This window comes from Electrophorus electricus, chromosome 16, assembly GCF_041902795.1.
Source record: "Electrophorus electricus isolate QZ-2024a chromosome 16, ASM4190279v1, whole genome shotgun sequence".
NCBI classification, from domain to species: Eukaryota; Metazoa; Chordata; class Actinopteri; order Gymnotiformes; family Gymnotidae; genus Electrophorus; species Electrophorus electricus.
The window spans coordinates 2318447-2335201 of NC_137512.1; positions in this window are offsets into that span (position 1 = coordinate 2318447).

Below are 16755 nucleotides of genomic sequence, written 5' to 3' on the forward strand. Positions count from 1 at the left end.
CCAAGATGTAAATCTGTATTGTTGGTTAATCTCATAATCTCATAATATCATGTTTACCATCATAGGCAGTTCTGCAGTGTTTATGCTGATTTAAACATATGAACTCCAATGACAGTCAATCTAACACTATCAGCACACTATCAGCTCAATATAGCATGCTAAGTGATCCAGGACACAGAGGTCTTGAAGGAAAGTTTGCAAACTAAATGTATTGATGATCTTGTTTACATACAACTGAGGACACAACAACAACAACAACAACAAAACAACAAAAAGTATTTATTCAAGAATAGTAAACATTCATGAATATACAAGTAGCTACCGGAAAAAAGCTACTATTCTCTGCTTTTGCCTCTGATATTTATATATTTGGCCTATTTAAAGATCTGTAATGTGATAGGATAAAAATACTTTACATATGTAATATATATGTAATTAGTTATCATGATTCAATTGCATTTTCTTACAATTTCTTTAATTTAACTAAATTGTAATTTGTAATAAATTGTAATACATTGTAATTGTAATTTTAATCATATTACAATTGTAATCATTGTATAAATGACACAAGACAACACAAGACAATACATCTCCTGGAGTGCTTTTTTGACATCTTTTCACCACTGACTTCTTGTGGCCAAACTGGGTTACAAACAGGTAGGTGGAAAGAAAATGTTAAGAGATCTCGTGACTTGTGGAGCCCAGTGAGGTGAACATCTTGAACATCTTGCAGCAAGTGCCAACAATGTCAGTGCTGTCTCCTCATTAACAGTAATGTCCTTTATGAGAATGACTCATAAATATATATATATATATTTATCTGTATATATATTTTTTTCTCTATGCACCCCTGGTTCTCTTCCTCAGTTTGGACAGAGCACTCTCCACCATTTCACTGTGTGTTATACTGTGTATGACTATGTATGTGACGAATAAACTGAACTTGAACTTGAACTTGACTCCAGTCTGGATTCTTATTTTATCTCTTTGCAAAACACGTAAGTTTAAACTTAACTGATGTTTTACAAGAGGGCTACAGATTGTCAGATGTTTTTAGTCATCATAAATGAACACATTTGATGAGTCTATGAGTTCAGTAAACCTTTGTTATTTCTTCCCTTGTTGGACTTCATCTGACTTTGCATGTGACTTTTTTTTTAAAGCTCTGGCTCAAGCTGTGGGGTTTTACCAAACATCGTTTTTCTCAGTGAAATCTGGACAAGCTCTTACACTTAACTGCACATTTCCACATGACTCTTGTATTAATCTTGTAATTTGGTACAAACAAAGATCAGGAGAGATACCTCAGGAGGTTGGAAAAATGTTAGAAAAGAGAGATGCTGAAATTTCACCTGAATTTCTCAGTTCAGGATTAAAATTGGAAGGTATCTTGAATGGCATTTCTCTGACAATTCCACATATAAAAGCTGAAGATGAAGGAATGCACTTCTGTGCAATGTCTACCTGAAATACAGTCACATTTTCCACTGGAACATTTTTAGCTGTGACAGGTAATAAACAAATTCTTCTATGTCTTTAATAGTAGAATTTCATGCATTCTCTGCTCTTTCTGAATGATATCGCCTAATAAATTTATCTCAAGTCTGTTGTATTACACAGGTACATATAGATTGTGCTCTATTATATATATCAAATTTTGGGTTTTTTTATATTGCGACTATGTGATTTGTGCATGTAAGGACTACTGACTACACTGTCTGATGTAGTTTACTCCTATTCAAATATAAGACTATTATAAGATTTATAAGTAATGGAATTATTAAAATGCTACAATTAAAATATTATAAAAAGGTACTGTTATTGGTAATTTCTTGTATATTATATTGTATATGTCTAAGGGATCTTAAATAGTCTGTGTTATTTCAAAAAGGGAATCTAGAATTAACAATGTCAGTGGAAATGGGTCAACAGTGGGTCTGAGTAAGTGTTTACATATTTTAGCAAGTGTTTAGCAAGTGTTTACATATTTTAGCAAGTGTTTTATCAATGAAAAAGTCATAAAACAATGCCTTTATTTGTAAATTAAATTTAGTTTACAACACGGCCATGCACTACATTCTGTGCTATTATTAGTATTTACAGAATTCTGTATAGAAGGAACAGAGGAACCCACATACTATAGACAGAATCCAGACATTATAAACACATGTGAACAGGCAAGCCTAGTTATTCCTTTCTATCAATGTATGAAAAATGCATAATACCTAAATCCTTATATAAAATCTACAAAAAACCTGTCCCTTTGTTGAAAACAGGTCCATGCATTAAATGTGCACGTAAATTCAGAGCTAATATTATTATTTTAAGAATAATGTGATATCCGTTTCGCTTATAATTCCTTAATATTTGTTGAGAGTACACTGTTAAGATCTATTTGAATAAAGCGCTCAGAATGGTTCAAACAGAAAGTTATCTAAGGGTTATTTTTTTAATAATATGATTTATGATCTTATCTTGTAACACACACACATTTGGTGCAGTGTTTTCAAAATTCCTATCTTACAGCCTTACTTATGTTGCTTGATATTTTTTCAGATCATGCTGTCCAGAGCTAATCAGAAAAAAATGCCCAGATTGATTAAAATAGCAAGGGTTTTTTTCTACATTTTTTACATATTATCCTATCATACAAACAAGTGTGCACAGTATTTTCAGAATTCCTCTTTTGCAGCAAATAATGATTGTGATTAGTGGTGACACTTGATGATTGTGATGGTGAGGTCGTCAGCACAAAGTAGAGCTTCCTGCCTGAACATTTGTGATCTTATCACGTGTGCTTCTGCTTAGAGTTTTGTTCATTTTTATACCAAAGGCAGTCCTCTGGATCCTGTAGTGATCTTCCTGGGAGCAGCTCTGGGAGTGTGTGTGCTTGTCATTTCTTCTCAATCAGTTTTAATCTGGAAAAGGAGAAACTGTGAACACTGTAGTAATGAGTCTTTATTAACGTTGTGTAGCTAAACCTTCAACAACACCTGAACACAGAAATATTTACTCCTAAATTTTATCTCCAGTTTATCAAGTGTAGTTATTAAACAGACTGGATAGAAGGGAAGTGGGAAGTCATAAATTGCTTTGTCCCACTACAGTGATGCTTCAACAAGGTGCTATGAAAAGGAAGTGCACCAGTCAGGTAATGTGAAAACACATGTATGGCTCAAACCTGCTATAATTTTACCTATTAAGAGTAGGTATATGTACACCTCAATATTTTGTTGATCAAAATTGAGATGTGTAAATGTGGCTGATTAGCAGGGAAAATGTATTCATTCAAATTATTATTTTATTAAGGATTAGATCAATTCAGTGTCATCTCATAAAAGGCACAAGTTCAACAATGTGATTATTTCTCGTCGACCTATTAGACGAGAACTCTTGAATCACCAGCGTTGCTGCGTGAACGATGTGAGCCGATAACAATGCAACCATCTGTCTTTCCTTGATCTGCTGAACTGGATTTCCTGAGCTGGCTCAGTGAGAAGCGAGAGTCTTTGTCCCAGTGGTTCTGTCAGCTGTTCTTAGTTTTGTTGATGATTCTAGAATGCTTAATCATCAGCCAAACGTTAAAATCCGCACAAGGAAAGACAGGCTTGCTTAATAAAAAACAGGTTGTGCTGAGCGAATTCTGATGAACACAAACTAAAGATAAGAAATTAACAAAAACAAAAACAAACAATATTTAACATGAAACTTGAGTCTGTTTTAATCACTTAGCAAGAGGCTTTTAGCTTAGTTTCTAAGGAACGTTCTGGTTTCGTTTCGCAGATGTTTTGGCTGGTAACTTACAGACTCAGAGCCACATCACCTTCCTTTTCTGCTTCCCTCCCCGTTACATCTCAACTCTCCACCAAACGGGTCTCGAACGTTAATCACGTACATGCAAACAAAGGGGATGCTTTGGTTCAGGCATGTTCAACAGCCTTTGTTATCACGGTAGAAAAAAAAGAAATCCTTTAAGGCATTCAAATAAGGCTCACCACAAATGTATTACAATAAAATAATAAAACAAACAATCATACATTTCTTAATGGTTAACAACTTGTTTACAATAAACAAGAGGTAAGCAGCAGTCTTACCTCTTATGATGAATAATGTCAATTTAAAATGAACAATTAATGAAGAGAATAATAAAAACAATGGACAATTATCAAATAGTAGAAGCAAAAATCACAATTGGAAGATTATATTAAGATAGCCATAGATTAATGGAGTATTATATTAAGATTAAAGCATTTGACATCATTGTAGGCACCAGTAAAAATGTTACGTTATCACTTTGTGAAGCTGTGGGAAAAAAAACAAACAATATATATATTTATGTGTGTGTGTGTGTGTGTGTGTGTGTGTGTGTGAAATATAATATGTGAAACATAACGAAATATATGAAACATGATATGTGGGATAAAAATAGTTGGTTGTTGTCATGCAGCCTGAACAGTCTACGTCCTTATCTGACTACATTACCCACAAACCCCATGTTAGAGCCCATTCCCCAGATTATTGATTTCACCTGTGTCTTATTTTCCCAAAAGTGTCACCCTATTTAAGTTCTGTTTCTACTAAGTGTCTTTGTGAAGGCTTGTTTTGCTTGCCGTATATTTCTGAACTGTTGTTATCATGCATAGATTCCCTGGTTGCTGTCCTTATTATTATTTGGCGTCACTCTATTGCCTGTTACTACTCTGGATTTGTTTGCCTATCATGTGTTTATTGGATGTTGACTTTTGCCTGTTTTTTGACTACACCTTTGGATCACCCTTATTTCTCTTTATGGTGTGTTATACGGCATTCAAGTCTGTCTTTGCTCCACAATTCTGACAGTTGTCCTGTTAAATTAGAGTCTGATGGAAGTTAGGGTCATAGTTCCTTGGGGTATACACAGGCTGTTAGAGGACTGATACATTCCCACATGGGTTTATGATTACATAGGGAAGAGTCAGATGATGAGACAGGAGTGATAATCCCTAAATTAGGGAAGTTTTTATGGCTGTTACTATGTGTTGTGGCACCAGAGGAATACTGGATCCTGAGTGGTAGGAAGGAGGTGAAGATTTCATCAAGCCAAAGTTCTCTCATAGGAACAATCTATCTTCACTACATAACCGTAGGAATCAATCAATTATCTTACAACAGCAGTCTGGTGGTTTTATCCAATTTGTCTTTTAAATCTGTTTTATCTTTTAAATTTGCTCCCACAGGACCACGACACTGAAGAGACTAATTATGCTGCCTTACATTTCGTTAATGGGAAAACCAGACGATGGCAAAAGGGAGGCCAGACTGAGCACAATGTATATTCTGAAGTGCTGAACTCTGCTGTTACACATTAATTTGTGAGATCTAAGTCAATTATATAAAATTCTCTGTTTGGTACCCTGTACATTATTATTGGTACATTCAGCATTGCAGACTGACTGTCATTTGGAAGCCTATCTTAAAGAACTTAGAGGTGCAGAGCTGAAGGGTCAATGAAATAAGATCAATGAAATGAACGGATCAATGAAATGAGTTTCTCAACACCCTGGGCTCCTACCAAGAGTCTCCAAGTAAAACAATGTATGCAGGTGAATTATACTTTTTAAAATATATTACTGTACTTCTCTAGTGGCAGGGTGTCTGCTTAAAGAAGCTATATTGTTTTGTTTTAGAGTGACATACATTTCTGCTTCTTACATTATTTGCTGTTTGGTTCTGGAAACCCACAACATTAACCTAGTAGATCTGTCTTATTACACAAGCATGTATTTATCCCAGTGTCACAGACTACACATTAAGCCAGTAGAGCTTTCTTATTAGATGAGCATGTGCTTCCTGTAGATAAGGCCCACTCTCTCTCGCTCTCTTTTTTGTGGCTGTCTTTGGACTATAAGAACAGGAAATCCCAAAAATAATGCCATTGAAAGTACTGGAGTTATTTGAAGAAGTTGACATATGTTCCAATGTAATGTTACAGTTCTATTACAGAAGCAAAAGGCCTTTTCAAAAACACTTTCCTAAAAGTGTTGAACCTCTGGGTATTATTTCTTTTTATACAAATGTTTATTACCGGTACTGCCTTTTCTATTAAGTGTGTGTGTGTGTGTGTGTGTGTGTGTGTGTGTGTGTGTTTCATGCTTTAGAGAAACTGTTGAGACACAGAGTAAATTTGCCAGTTCATCTATATAATCTCATTTCTATCAAAGATGGCACTACGCAATGACCCACACTTGACAGCTCAAAGATGTTTGAGTAAGTGGATTGTCAGTTCATCATCAAAACATGGTCATAAGTTGAGAAGAGAGGGCAGGAGTTTATCATATTTGCCAGCCAAATAGTTTTTGAAATACTTTTGGTAATTTATTAACATTTAATTATACTTGTCAGCAACCAATTTAAGATTAATGCTGAATTTCCCTTTTAAAAAAACAAATAAACAACAAACAAAATACTTCTTAGATTTGGCAACAATTCAGAACATTGCAACACTTTCAGTATTGTTCACATAAAAATAATATATATTATATAATAATATATATAGTGCATCATAAATTGGTGACAAGACATATCTTGATTTGTGTCAGGAAAAACCTAAAGAATGTATGTGCTTTGTCTTAACTACATAGGGCGCACTCTTTTTAGTCTCGCAGAACATCTCACTGTAGCTCTGGTTTACTGCTGGTTTTTTCATGCTGATGTGTCGTAGTACAGATGTAGTTCACACATTGGAGTAAATGCACTCCGCTGGCATGATGGTGTCCCTTTTTCCAGCTTGGACTTTCCTCTTGGGAAATTGCAAGGCTGCATAATTCACCACTTCACCATGAGATTCCTGAATATGGAGGGGGGGCACACTGGTATATCTTAAATTGAAGGAGTGAGTATACCAATTTATTAATTTATTACCAGTAGGAAACCCAGAAATACCCAGGATTCTTACTGTAATATAGAGTATTACCTTCCTTATGCAATATACAGCTGAACTTACCAGAACATGTGATGGTCTCACCTCTGACTGAGCTTCTTTAGAAGCTTCTACTGTTTATACAGAAATGGTGAAGTCATAACTGTTTAGATTTTCAGAACCAGAAAGTGTCTGAATGTATTTTCAGATGGAAAGGCACTTACTTTTGCAGTTTTCACATTCCCTTCTCCTCATTATGGAACAAGTTAGGAAGAAAATCAGAATTCCAAAGAAGCCCAAAGCCATTCCCAAACCAAACACTGTGGAGTCCAATGAACTTTTGGAAGCTGTACATTATTATTATTATTATTATTATTATTATTATTATTATTGGTAGTAGTAGTAGTAGTAGTGGTAGTGGTGGTACCAGTTATCAGAGTAATGATAAACATTACATTTTGAATTAAAAATAATGGAAAAATACTAAAATGCATAATATCTTACCAGTCTTCTCTGGTGCTGTCATGTTAATGCTGCTTATGTTCACTGTTGATCTGCATGTCACTGAATCATCAGAAGTACTTGGATTAGATATTTCTGAAGCTGTGGTAGACTCATGCACACCTATCAGAATTAGGCCACAAACAGCAAAAGGCCAATAAAGTGAACACAGCTCATTAGATCGGGGCGGGTAAATAAGCATTTTATTTATTTATTTTTTACATTAAACAACATTTTTGTTTATTAAAATGATTTGATACCTTTTGTTATCAAGTAGGTTCCAACTTCGAACACAGGGTATGGTGTTGTAATCCCACAGTAGTACACTGCTTCATCTGATGGAACTGTGTTGAAAATGGTCATTTTGCTGCAATTTGTAGATTTTTCTATGTGGAAACGAGAATTCTTGAATTCATTGTAAAAGGTAGGTTCAGTCATTTTAAACATCCTGGCCACAGTCCGAGGTTGTTTTCCCAGTGGCTGCTTGTACCATACACTTTCTGCATTATTAGACACACAGCAGTGCAGAGATGCAGTGTTTCCAGCTTCCACTCTAATCTTTTTATGCACCTTATAAATATCCAGTGATTTTGTAATGGGCTGGGTTATCCTCTGACCTTGTACTCTACGAGATTCAACAATATCTAGAAGAGCAAATTAAGAGCATTAATTCAGAAAAAGAAATGGTGATGTATCAAGAACTCTTAACTGTGACCTTAAAACGTCTTTAAACTCCATTTGATGCCTGTTGTTGCTCTTTAAATAAATACATTTAAATTAAATGAATAAATTAATGAATTTTAAAAAATGATTAACTCAAAATAATTTACACATTCATACTTAACCATTATAAAATTACTTACAAATATTGATGAGTAAGAAAATGTAACTCAGAAAAGCCATTTTTATTAATATATGTCTCTTAACTAAAGAAAATGGCACTGTTTATAATCCTTGTTTAAGCGCAGAACAGGGTTAAACTTGAAGCAAGATGGGAATTTATATTCCAGGTAGTCTAGATGGAACACGCCCCAAAGTATGACATGGTTTAATCAAACCAATAACATAAAACACACATCTCGCTATCCACCCACGCTGCCTACATGCATGCTTCTAACTATACTTGCGTTTTGCAACAACATAGAAAAGCATGTTTGAAAAGTTAGAGCAAAATGGCACCAGTTATACTCATAATGTGGTCCAAATGTATATATAACATTTGGTGTTGTGACCAACTCGCTGCACTCAGTTTCAATGACCTCTAATAACTGCTTGCTAGAGAAACAAACTTACAGTCACTCACCCTCACAACCCTGTTCATCCCTCATCAGTTTGTCACTCGTCACCTTCAACACCGTTCATCACTGCTCGGTCTAGACTGCTAACTGCAAATGGTTTGTCTGGCAGGCCAAATTAAAGTCAGGATTTCCACTGAAGCGCTGGTGGTGTCGTTGGTGCCACAGAGCTTTCAGATGTGTCTGTGTCACTGAGTGTGCTTACAAATATAAAGCCAATGACATTTATATAATTAGACATTGACCACTGGGGAAAATCTGGATGATTGCTGATACCATATGTAGCACATATGCTACACAGTAAATGTACATATACAAGGTAGATGTATTTAATGAATAAGTGCATATATTCAGTTCACTATGCCTGGTACTGAGGCTATTGGCCAATATATTTATACAAGCCTTGGATTTTCAAGATAGAAGCATAAACTTCAATAAATTTCCAATATTTGTAGGTGAGTCATAAGTCAATCAAAACACTGTCTGATTTTGAAGTCAGTCTAAGGCTTTGCCTGGTGTGTAAACATTGCCTCCTACTGGAGCTGCACTGATGTAAATTAATTTAATCTTGTATTCCTTTGGTTTATTTAATGTGAGTCCAGAGTGAATCCAGGGTGTTTCCTGGGGCACTGTTCCACAGCCTTACCCCATCATGCTCATCAAAACAGACTACATGGGTGGAAATGTTGAATTTTGTAATGTTGTAGTTTTCCCCCTGAAATTCCCACTGAAAGGGAGGGGAGACACCAGTGACTGAAACAGGTCTTGCCTAAGTGAGTGAGTTAGCCTTCCTTTTCAGGCTTTAGGACTGTAATAGAAGGTTATGCAGGGGGGTGGGGCAACTTTTTAGGTACACTCCTATTGGCTAAAGAAGTAGTGTCCACACCCAGAAACAGGTACCTGTATTAGTCCTAAGAAAATGTTATCTTGATAAATGTACTGTACTTTAAGAATATTCTATGTTATCAAGTAATTTATTTGAGTATGCTCGTTTCGGCCCTCTCGCAGGCCCGCTAGGGGGCTTTGGCGCATATAGGGGTTAAAGTCTCTGGGTAAGGAATGGCAGGCTTGTCCGGACCAATAGACGAAGGTTGTGTGATCAGGTCGAGTGGAGTGTCAAATTCACGACCATCCAGCATCATTGAAGGACTGTATCCTGTGCTCTCTTGTGGTGCACTACGTAGCGCAAAGCAGATCTGGGATATGAACCTGTCCCAAGAAGTGTGCCTGTCACCCACACACGAGCGGATGACACACTCTGTAGCGTTATTTTGTGGGTGGTATGCTGTAGTCAGCCTGTTCTCGGTGCCCAATGCAGACACGATGTGTTCAAAGAAGTCATTCACAAATGGAGATCCCCTGTTGGAAATAAGGTAGGTAGGGGTACCATGAGTGCAAACCATGTTGCTCGTGAATTTGTTGGTGGTGACCTGAGCAGTAGCTTCTCTCACGGCAGACACTTTCACCCACTTTGAAAAGTAGTCAATAAATACAATAATATATGCATTTCCACTAAGTGTGTGAGGTAGGAGGCCCACAAAATTCACTCCAGTGTACTCCCATGGTTTTTTGGGCCATATGGGAATCATAAGGCCAGCGGGCTTCTTCTGACTAGGTTTTATGAGCTGTCAAGAAACGTATCGCTTGACAGCCATAGGTAATGTGGGCAAGCAAAATCTGAGCGGCGACCGGGCTAATGTTTTTGTGACCCCTAAGTGAGTGGCCATGATAGTACTTCAGCAGAACATTTCTCAAAGACAAGTGGGCAAACAACTTTTGATGAGACAGAGCATCAGGCACTTTGCTCTTTGTCCCAGGCTTGTGGATTACATTGAAGTCAAAGTCCTGGAGTCTTAGTGACCACCTAGCAAGTCTACCCGATGGGTTGGGCCATGACATCAACCACTTCAGGCTACTATGGCCAGTGAAGACGGTCACATGAAGACCTTCAATATATGGCCTGAAGTATTCCAGTGCCCAGATGACAGTCAAACATTCCTTTTCAGGGGTAAAGCATGGTTTCTCAGCCTTGCGTAGAGTATGACTAGCGTATGCAACTGTCACATCCCAACCATCCTTGTCTTTCTGCATTAGAGCTGCACTGAGGCCTGCATCAGAAGCATCCATGTGAATGAAGAAGGAGTGGCCAAAATCAGGGAACATCAAAACAGGTGCTGAAATCAGACAACCCTTCACGAAGCTCATGACAGCTTCACATTTTTTATCCCAGAGGAACTGAGTGTCCAGTTTTGTGAGTTCAAATAGGGGCTCAGCAGGACATCTGTAGTCTTTAGTGAAGCGATGATAGTAGCTTGCAAGACATAGGAATTGCCTCACATGTCTCACCATGCATGGAGTTTTAAAGTCAGCCACAGCCTTCACTTTGTCTAGGTCTGGTAGAATTCCTGACAGGGTAACACAGTACCCAAGGAAATTGAGCTCTTTTAGACAGAACTGACTCTTCACCATTTTTAAAGAGAGACCCGCTAATTCAAGTCTGGACAGCACTTCTCGCATGTCGGCCAGGTGTTGCTCGAATGTCGGTGAGGCAACAACGATGTCATCCAACTGTGCAGCACTTGTATACGAGTCCAGCAAGAACGTTGCTCATTAGCCTCTGGAACGTTGCAGGAGCGTTACAGAGGCTGAATGGGAGAACTGGAATAGACCACAGTGGGAGATAAAAGCCATCTTAGGCCTGGACTCCTCCTCTACAGAGACTTGCCTCATCCTCTACAGAGACTTGGTAAGAAAACTCCCTCTGGCAAGGAAATCTAGAGATTCATCAACCCTAGGTTGTGGGTATGAGTCTGACTGTTAGTTGGTTAAGGCCACAGTAGTCCACGCAAAATCTTGGTTCCGATCTGGGATGATTAACAATAACCACCCATGGACTGGATGCTGGCTTAATAATTCTGTCTTAAAACACCTTTTAGATTTGCTCCTCAATGATCCTTTTATTTGTGGGAGAGAAACTATACCGGGGCAGGTTGATTGGTTTTGTGGCCCCTGTAATAATCACATGCTCCATCAGATCGGTATGACCTAGGTGCCCATCAAACAATAGGCTGAATTCTTCCAGAAGACTCATTAGTTTGGCTTTATCTATGGTTTCTAAGCAGGAACTATTCACTTTGTCACTGAGCATTAACGGTGGTGCAACAATGCTCATTAGATCTCCTCCTTCACAGATATCCATGATGTCTGTGTCATCAAATCCAGGAGGCCCATCAGCAAACACAATGGTTCTAGAAGGGATGTGAATGCTAACAGATGCTCATAACATGAAATCCATTCCCCAGATGAAAGGGGTGGAGAGGGCTGGGAGAATGAAAAAGCAGTGATAGAAACATTTACCCATAAAGCCAATGATCAGCCATACAATCCCATCCAGATTACAGCAAGTGTCATCTGCAAGTTGAAATGGTGGAGCTGCCCATGGCTTGAGTATTGCAGTTAGACTGGTCAATAAGGTCTGTCCGTATGGCCGACAGTGAAGCGCCTGTGTCAATCGTAGCATCTAGTGCTTTAGCGTTAAGGTTGACTTTCACTCTCAGTGGCATGTTCCAGAATGCATTAAAAGAAATGTCTTCCACATGACCTAAACTGGGTGGGTCATGTGAAGAATCAAGATTTGATTGAGGCAAGTTTAGGATCTGGAGGGAGGGCTGCCTCTGTGAAATGTCCTCCCTCCTCTGTTTGTTGGTTTGTTTTCTCCCTCTTTCATTAGCACTACTTTTTGTGTCACTACAATCCACATGGTGAGATTCACCTTCCATTTGCTTCTGAGCATTTTCAATCTCTGTTTGGAACAACATTACAGTTAGGACAGCTGCAAGATGTATAACCAGGTAAAGAACAGTTAAAGCAAACTCTATTTTTCACAGGCTTACGTATATACTGTTCTTGGGGCTGGAATGGATAGCATGGGCCAAGTGCAGAGTGCAGCTCATGGGCACGCATTAGTAAGTCAACTACAGAGGAGATAGTCATGCCATAGATTGCAACTCTATTTTTCGAGAGCTCATCAGCAGATAATAGTAACTTTTTCCTGTCCTGGTGGTGGGCACCTTAGTTTGTCAAACTCATTGAGCATATGAGCAACAAAGGTAGGAAAGGGTCCCCTGGGTAATTGGGAACGGTCCAGTATACCTCATAGAATGCGTTCTTGAAGGTCAGCTGAAAGAAAAACCTCAGTCACAGAACTGGTCCCATGAAATTAGGTGCTTTCTAAGAGGCTCCTTAGTAAGGAATCTCGGGGGTTCAAGCAGCAATTGGTCATCATTCAAAGCAAGAGAAGAATTGTAAATTTCCACCTGCTACAGCCATTCTTCTGGTTGCATCTCACTATCACCGCTGAATACTGGGGGTTCCAGTTTTGTTCGATGAAGGACAGTAGTGAGTACTCTGGCTGCTTGACTTAGTTCCAGTGAATAATGTAGACTGTAGGCTGAGCTTTGAAGCTGGTTAATATCAACTGTCATGGGCTGACAGGAGATCGGGGCCTGGCAAGACAAATCAGTATAAAGTGGGGTGGAAGTAGCAACTGGAGGGTTAGGGGTTTGAGAAGTGGCACAGGGAGCATGTGTCTGATTAATTACTTTCTCCCAATGACTCAGAAGTGTCGTCTGTGCATCATCAATGTCATCCAGGCTGTCTTGTAACCTAGCTATTTTAGCTTTTAACAGCCTGACTTGTGTTTTAAGCTCTGCTCTAGTCAGTCATGGTACTGCACGCTCATGGTCAGTCACAGAGTTTACAGGTAATATGTCTGAATCAAAATGTAAACCTGAGTAAGTTGCCATTTTGTGTGCAAATATAAAAAAAATGGTCACTGTTTTCAGTTACAGGCTGATGCATGAACAAACAACATGTACATGTAAATTCTCAGAATATAGTCAAAGTACAGTACAGAAACAGCAACCACAGTGATATTACACAGATATTACAATGGAACTGATATTTCAAATTCATAGCTTGTGAGTAATTTCAGTCCAATTTACCCAAACCTTCTTGGAACTGCTCTCAACAATCCGATGTGGAGAGGAGCTGAGGGCTGCTGTTTGTGACGTCCATTTTAGTAAAGGTTCGCAAGGACCTTATCCTCACACAGTAGGGAAAAGTAAATGTCCACTGGAAGCACAAAACAGTTCAAAGTAAACACAAAAAATCTAGCTCAATCCACCGTCCGAATATTATCGTTTATTCAGTTTAAATGTGCTTCACGCGAGGCTGTTCTGTGCCCCCACAGAGCGAAATAGAAAATACACAAAAATGCATCCGACCACCATTCCGTGCAGCAGGGTGAATGTTGGTAAAGTTTGTACTGACTGACGCGACCAGGTCCAGGGAGTGAAAAGAGAAATGTTCAGGTGCCAGTTGTAACGTTAGGAGTTAGGGTTATTTTAGTTAGACTCCAACCCAGATGAGCAAAGCTTTGGGACAGGTAGAGAGAAGTTCTGTGAAGCAAGTGGAGGAGATGTGGACCAGACTCACTCAATTTAGTAGTAAACATGCTGGTTTATTCGTCACGTGACATAGGCTCGTGACATGAGTCATAAATCATCCAAAGCTCATAATGCGTTACTAAGTAAATAATGATAAGTGAAGAGCTGGGTCGAGCAATGTCCGAGATGCGCAGTACAAAACAAAAACTCTTCTGCGTGGCCTACGTGCACATGCCTTTTACATAAATGTACCTTAAGGGGGCAGTACGCAAATTACTGACCGTTACACTGTCCTTCATTTCTAGTCTTGTTAAGTTCCTGTATTTAAACCATGTCTTGATCCCAGTGTTTTGCTGTTCATTGCGTTTTCATGTTTATTTTGTATGGTTTTGTTTCATTGTATTCTGCGCCTGTGTTTATCCTAGCCCCAAGTTTTGCTAGCCTTTGTGTTTCCTTGCCCTTAGTTTTCCTAGCATCTTGTTTTAGCCTGCTTCCCCTGTTTGCCGTCATTTATCCGAGCCCTTGTCTTGTAATCATCCATCCCAATATTCTCTGTGTCAGCTCTTTGACCCTGGACTGCCTTAATGACTCTGATTCTGGATTTGCCTTTATTAAATCTCATTCTTCTCCGCACATGTGTCCGCCCCTTCCTGCTCAATGTTACTTGTATATGGCTTTTTAAACAATAACAATATTATTATTATTATTATTATTTACATTTCTATAGCAACTTTCTCAAACCCAAGGACACTTTAGACAGAAATCAGCTTGTACAATCAAATCGCTCACACACCAGTGAGAAGTGGCAGGCAGTTTGCACACAGCCCTGGGGTAGCACACTGGGTGCAAGGCAAGAGGAGGTGGGTAAGACTAGGACAGAGCACAGACTGTCACTGGACACACACACACGCATTCATACATATACGTATATACAGCGCCTGAAAAAAATAAGAGACCACTACAAGATTATTGGTTTTTCTACTTTTACATTTGATGGGTGTGTGTTTGACCAGTTTGAACAGTTTTGTTTTATTCTATAACCTACTGGCAACATTTCTTCCAAATTTCAGATAAAAATATTGTATTTTAGAGCTTTTTTTTTTTTTTAATGAAAATGACTAATGGTCAAAATAACAAAATAGTTACAGAAACTTCAGACCACAAATAATGCAAAGAAAACAAGCTCATATTCGTTTATAAACAACACGATACTAATATTTCAACTTAGAATAAGTCAAGAAATCGATATTTGATAGAATAACCCTGATTTTTAATCACAGCTTTCATGAGTGAAAGGCTCATTTTATGTTATGCCTCATAAGTGAAAATCTCATTGGCCATCAAAACTTGTAAGATTCTGTTCTGTCTTTTTTTTCCCCTTATAGGCTGTTTGGCCACCAGAGGTCATTTGGGCTCTGTAACCTCTGACCATTGAGAAGCCTTACCTTTTCCATAAAGAGTTTGGACAAATTTGTAGTGTATTTCACAGTTACTTTTGGTGGCTGTGGCTCCTCCCACATCCTGACCACTTCCCCTTTTATGCCCCTCCTCCCAAGAAAGAGAAGCTCTATTCTGACTGGGGGACTTTTCCTGGGTGGTTTCTGTGCCAGATGGGTTTTAAACTCACTTACACTCATCCTACCCAGACTAGCAGTCCTTTAAACCTGGAATAGACTTCTGTTACTGACTTATTCTTATTACTGATTTTGTTGTTTATTGCTTATTGTGTTCCTGTTGGGATGGCCGGTGTTGAGCAGAGGATGATGGGCTCCTCTTTCGAGTCAGGGTTCCTCTCATCTTTTCACTCTTTAAGAGTTTTTTCTTGCTCACTGGGGACTCGGACATCTGTAACAGTGCTTTGTGACGATGGCCATTGTAAAATGTTCTATATAAATAAATATGCCTTTGAAATTTGACTTAATGTTACATTGAACAGTTTCATTTCATATCAGACTATATACACTACTCTGGCAAATCATTCTCTCTACTTCCACATGTACGTAAACCTTATGTAAACTTCAGTTATGATCATTTATGCATTTACATGTGATCTTTATATATAGTTATTTCTTTTAATGATTGTCTTTTTTATAAAAAGTAACAATTTTTTTTTACAGTTTACCTTATATTCTTATGCAAAGTAACTTGTTGCTGTGTTAGTCTCCTTGTAATTGCGCTTACTAACTTTTACTGTTATGGGTCTTGGGTGTTTTTGCAGAATACAAGTTTATTATTGTAGTAGTGTTTTCTTAATTTATGTATTAGAATATTTTAGTTTAAAAGATTTCTCCACACTGCATTTTCATACAGGAAGTGTGTTATCAGACACTATCAGTCTAAGTTTGTATAGTTTTTTTTTTTCCTATGTGCATATTCACTGTGATCACAAAGTCTAAAACTCTGTTCTCACATCATTCTCTTATAAAATAATCCTATCCTGCACTGTCAGGCTCTATTTGGTTTAACTCTGGATGTCCTAGCCAATATAATTCAATGTCAACTCTGAGAAATTGATAAATGCACCAATCTGTATTAATCCAGAGATAAATTCTCATTGGCTGGGGATTGTTTTGAGGTCTTGTCTATCTTATTTGGCCTTGATTGTAAAACATTG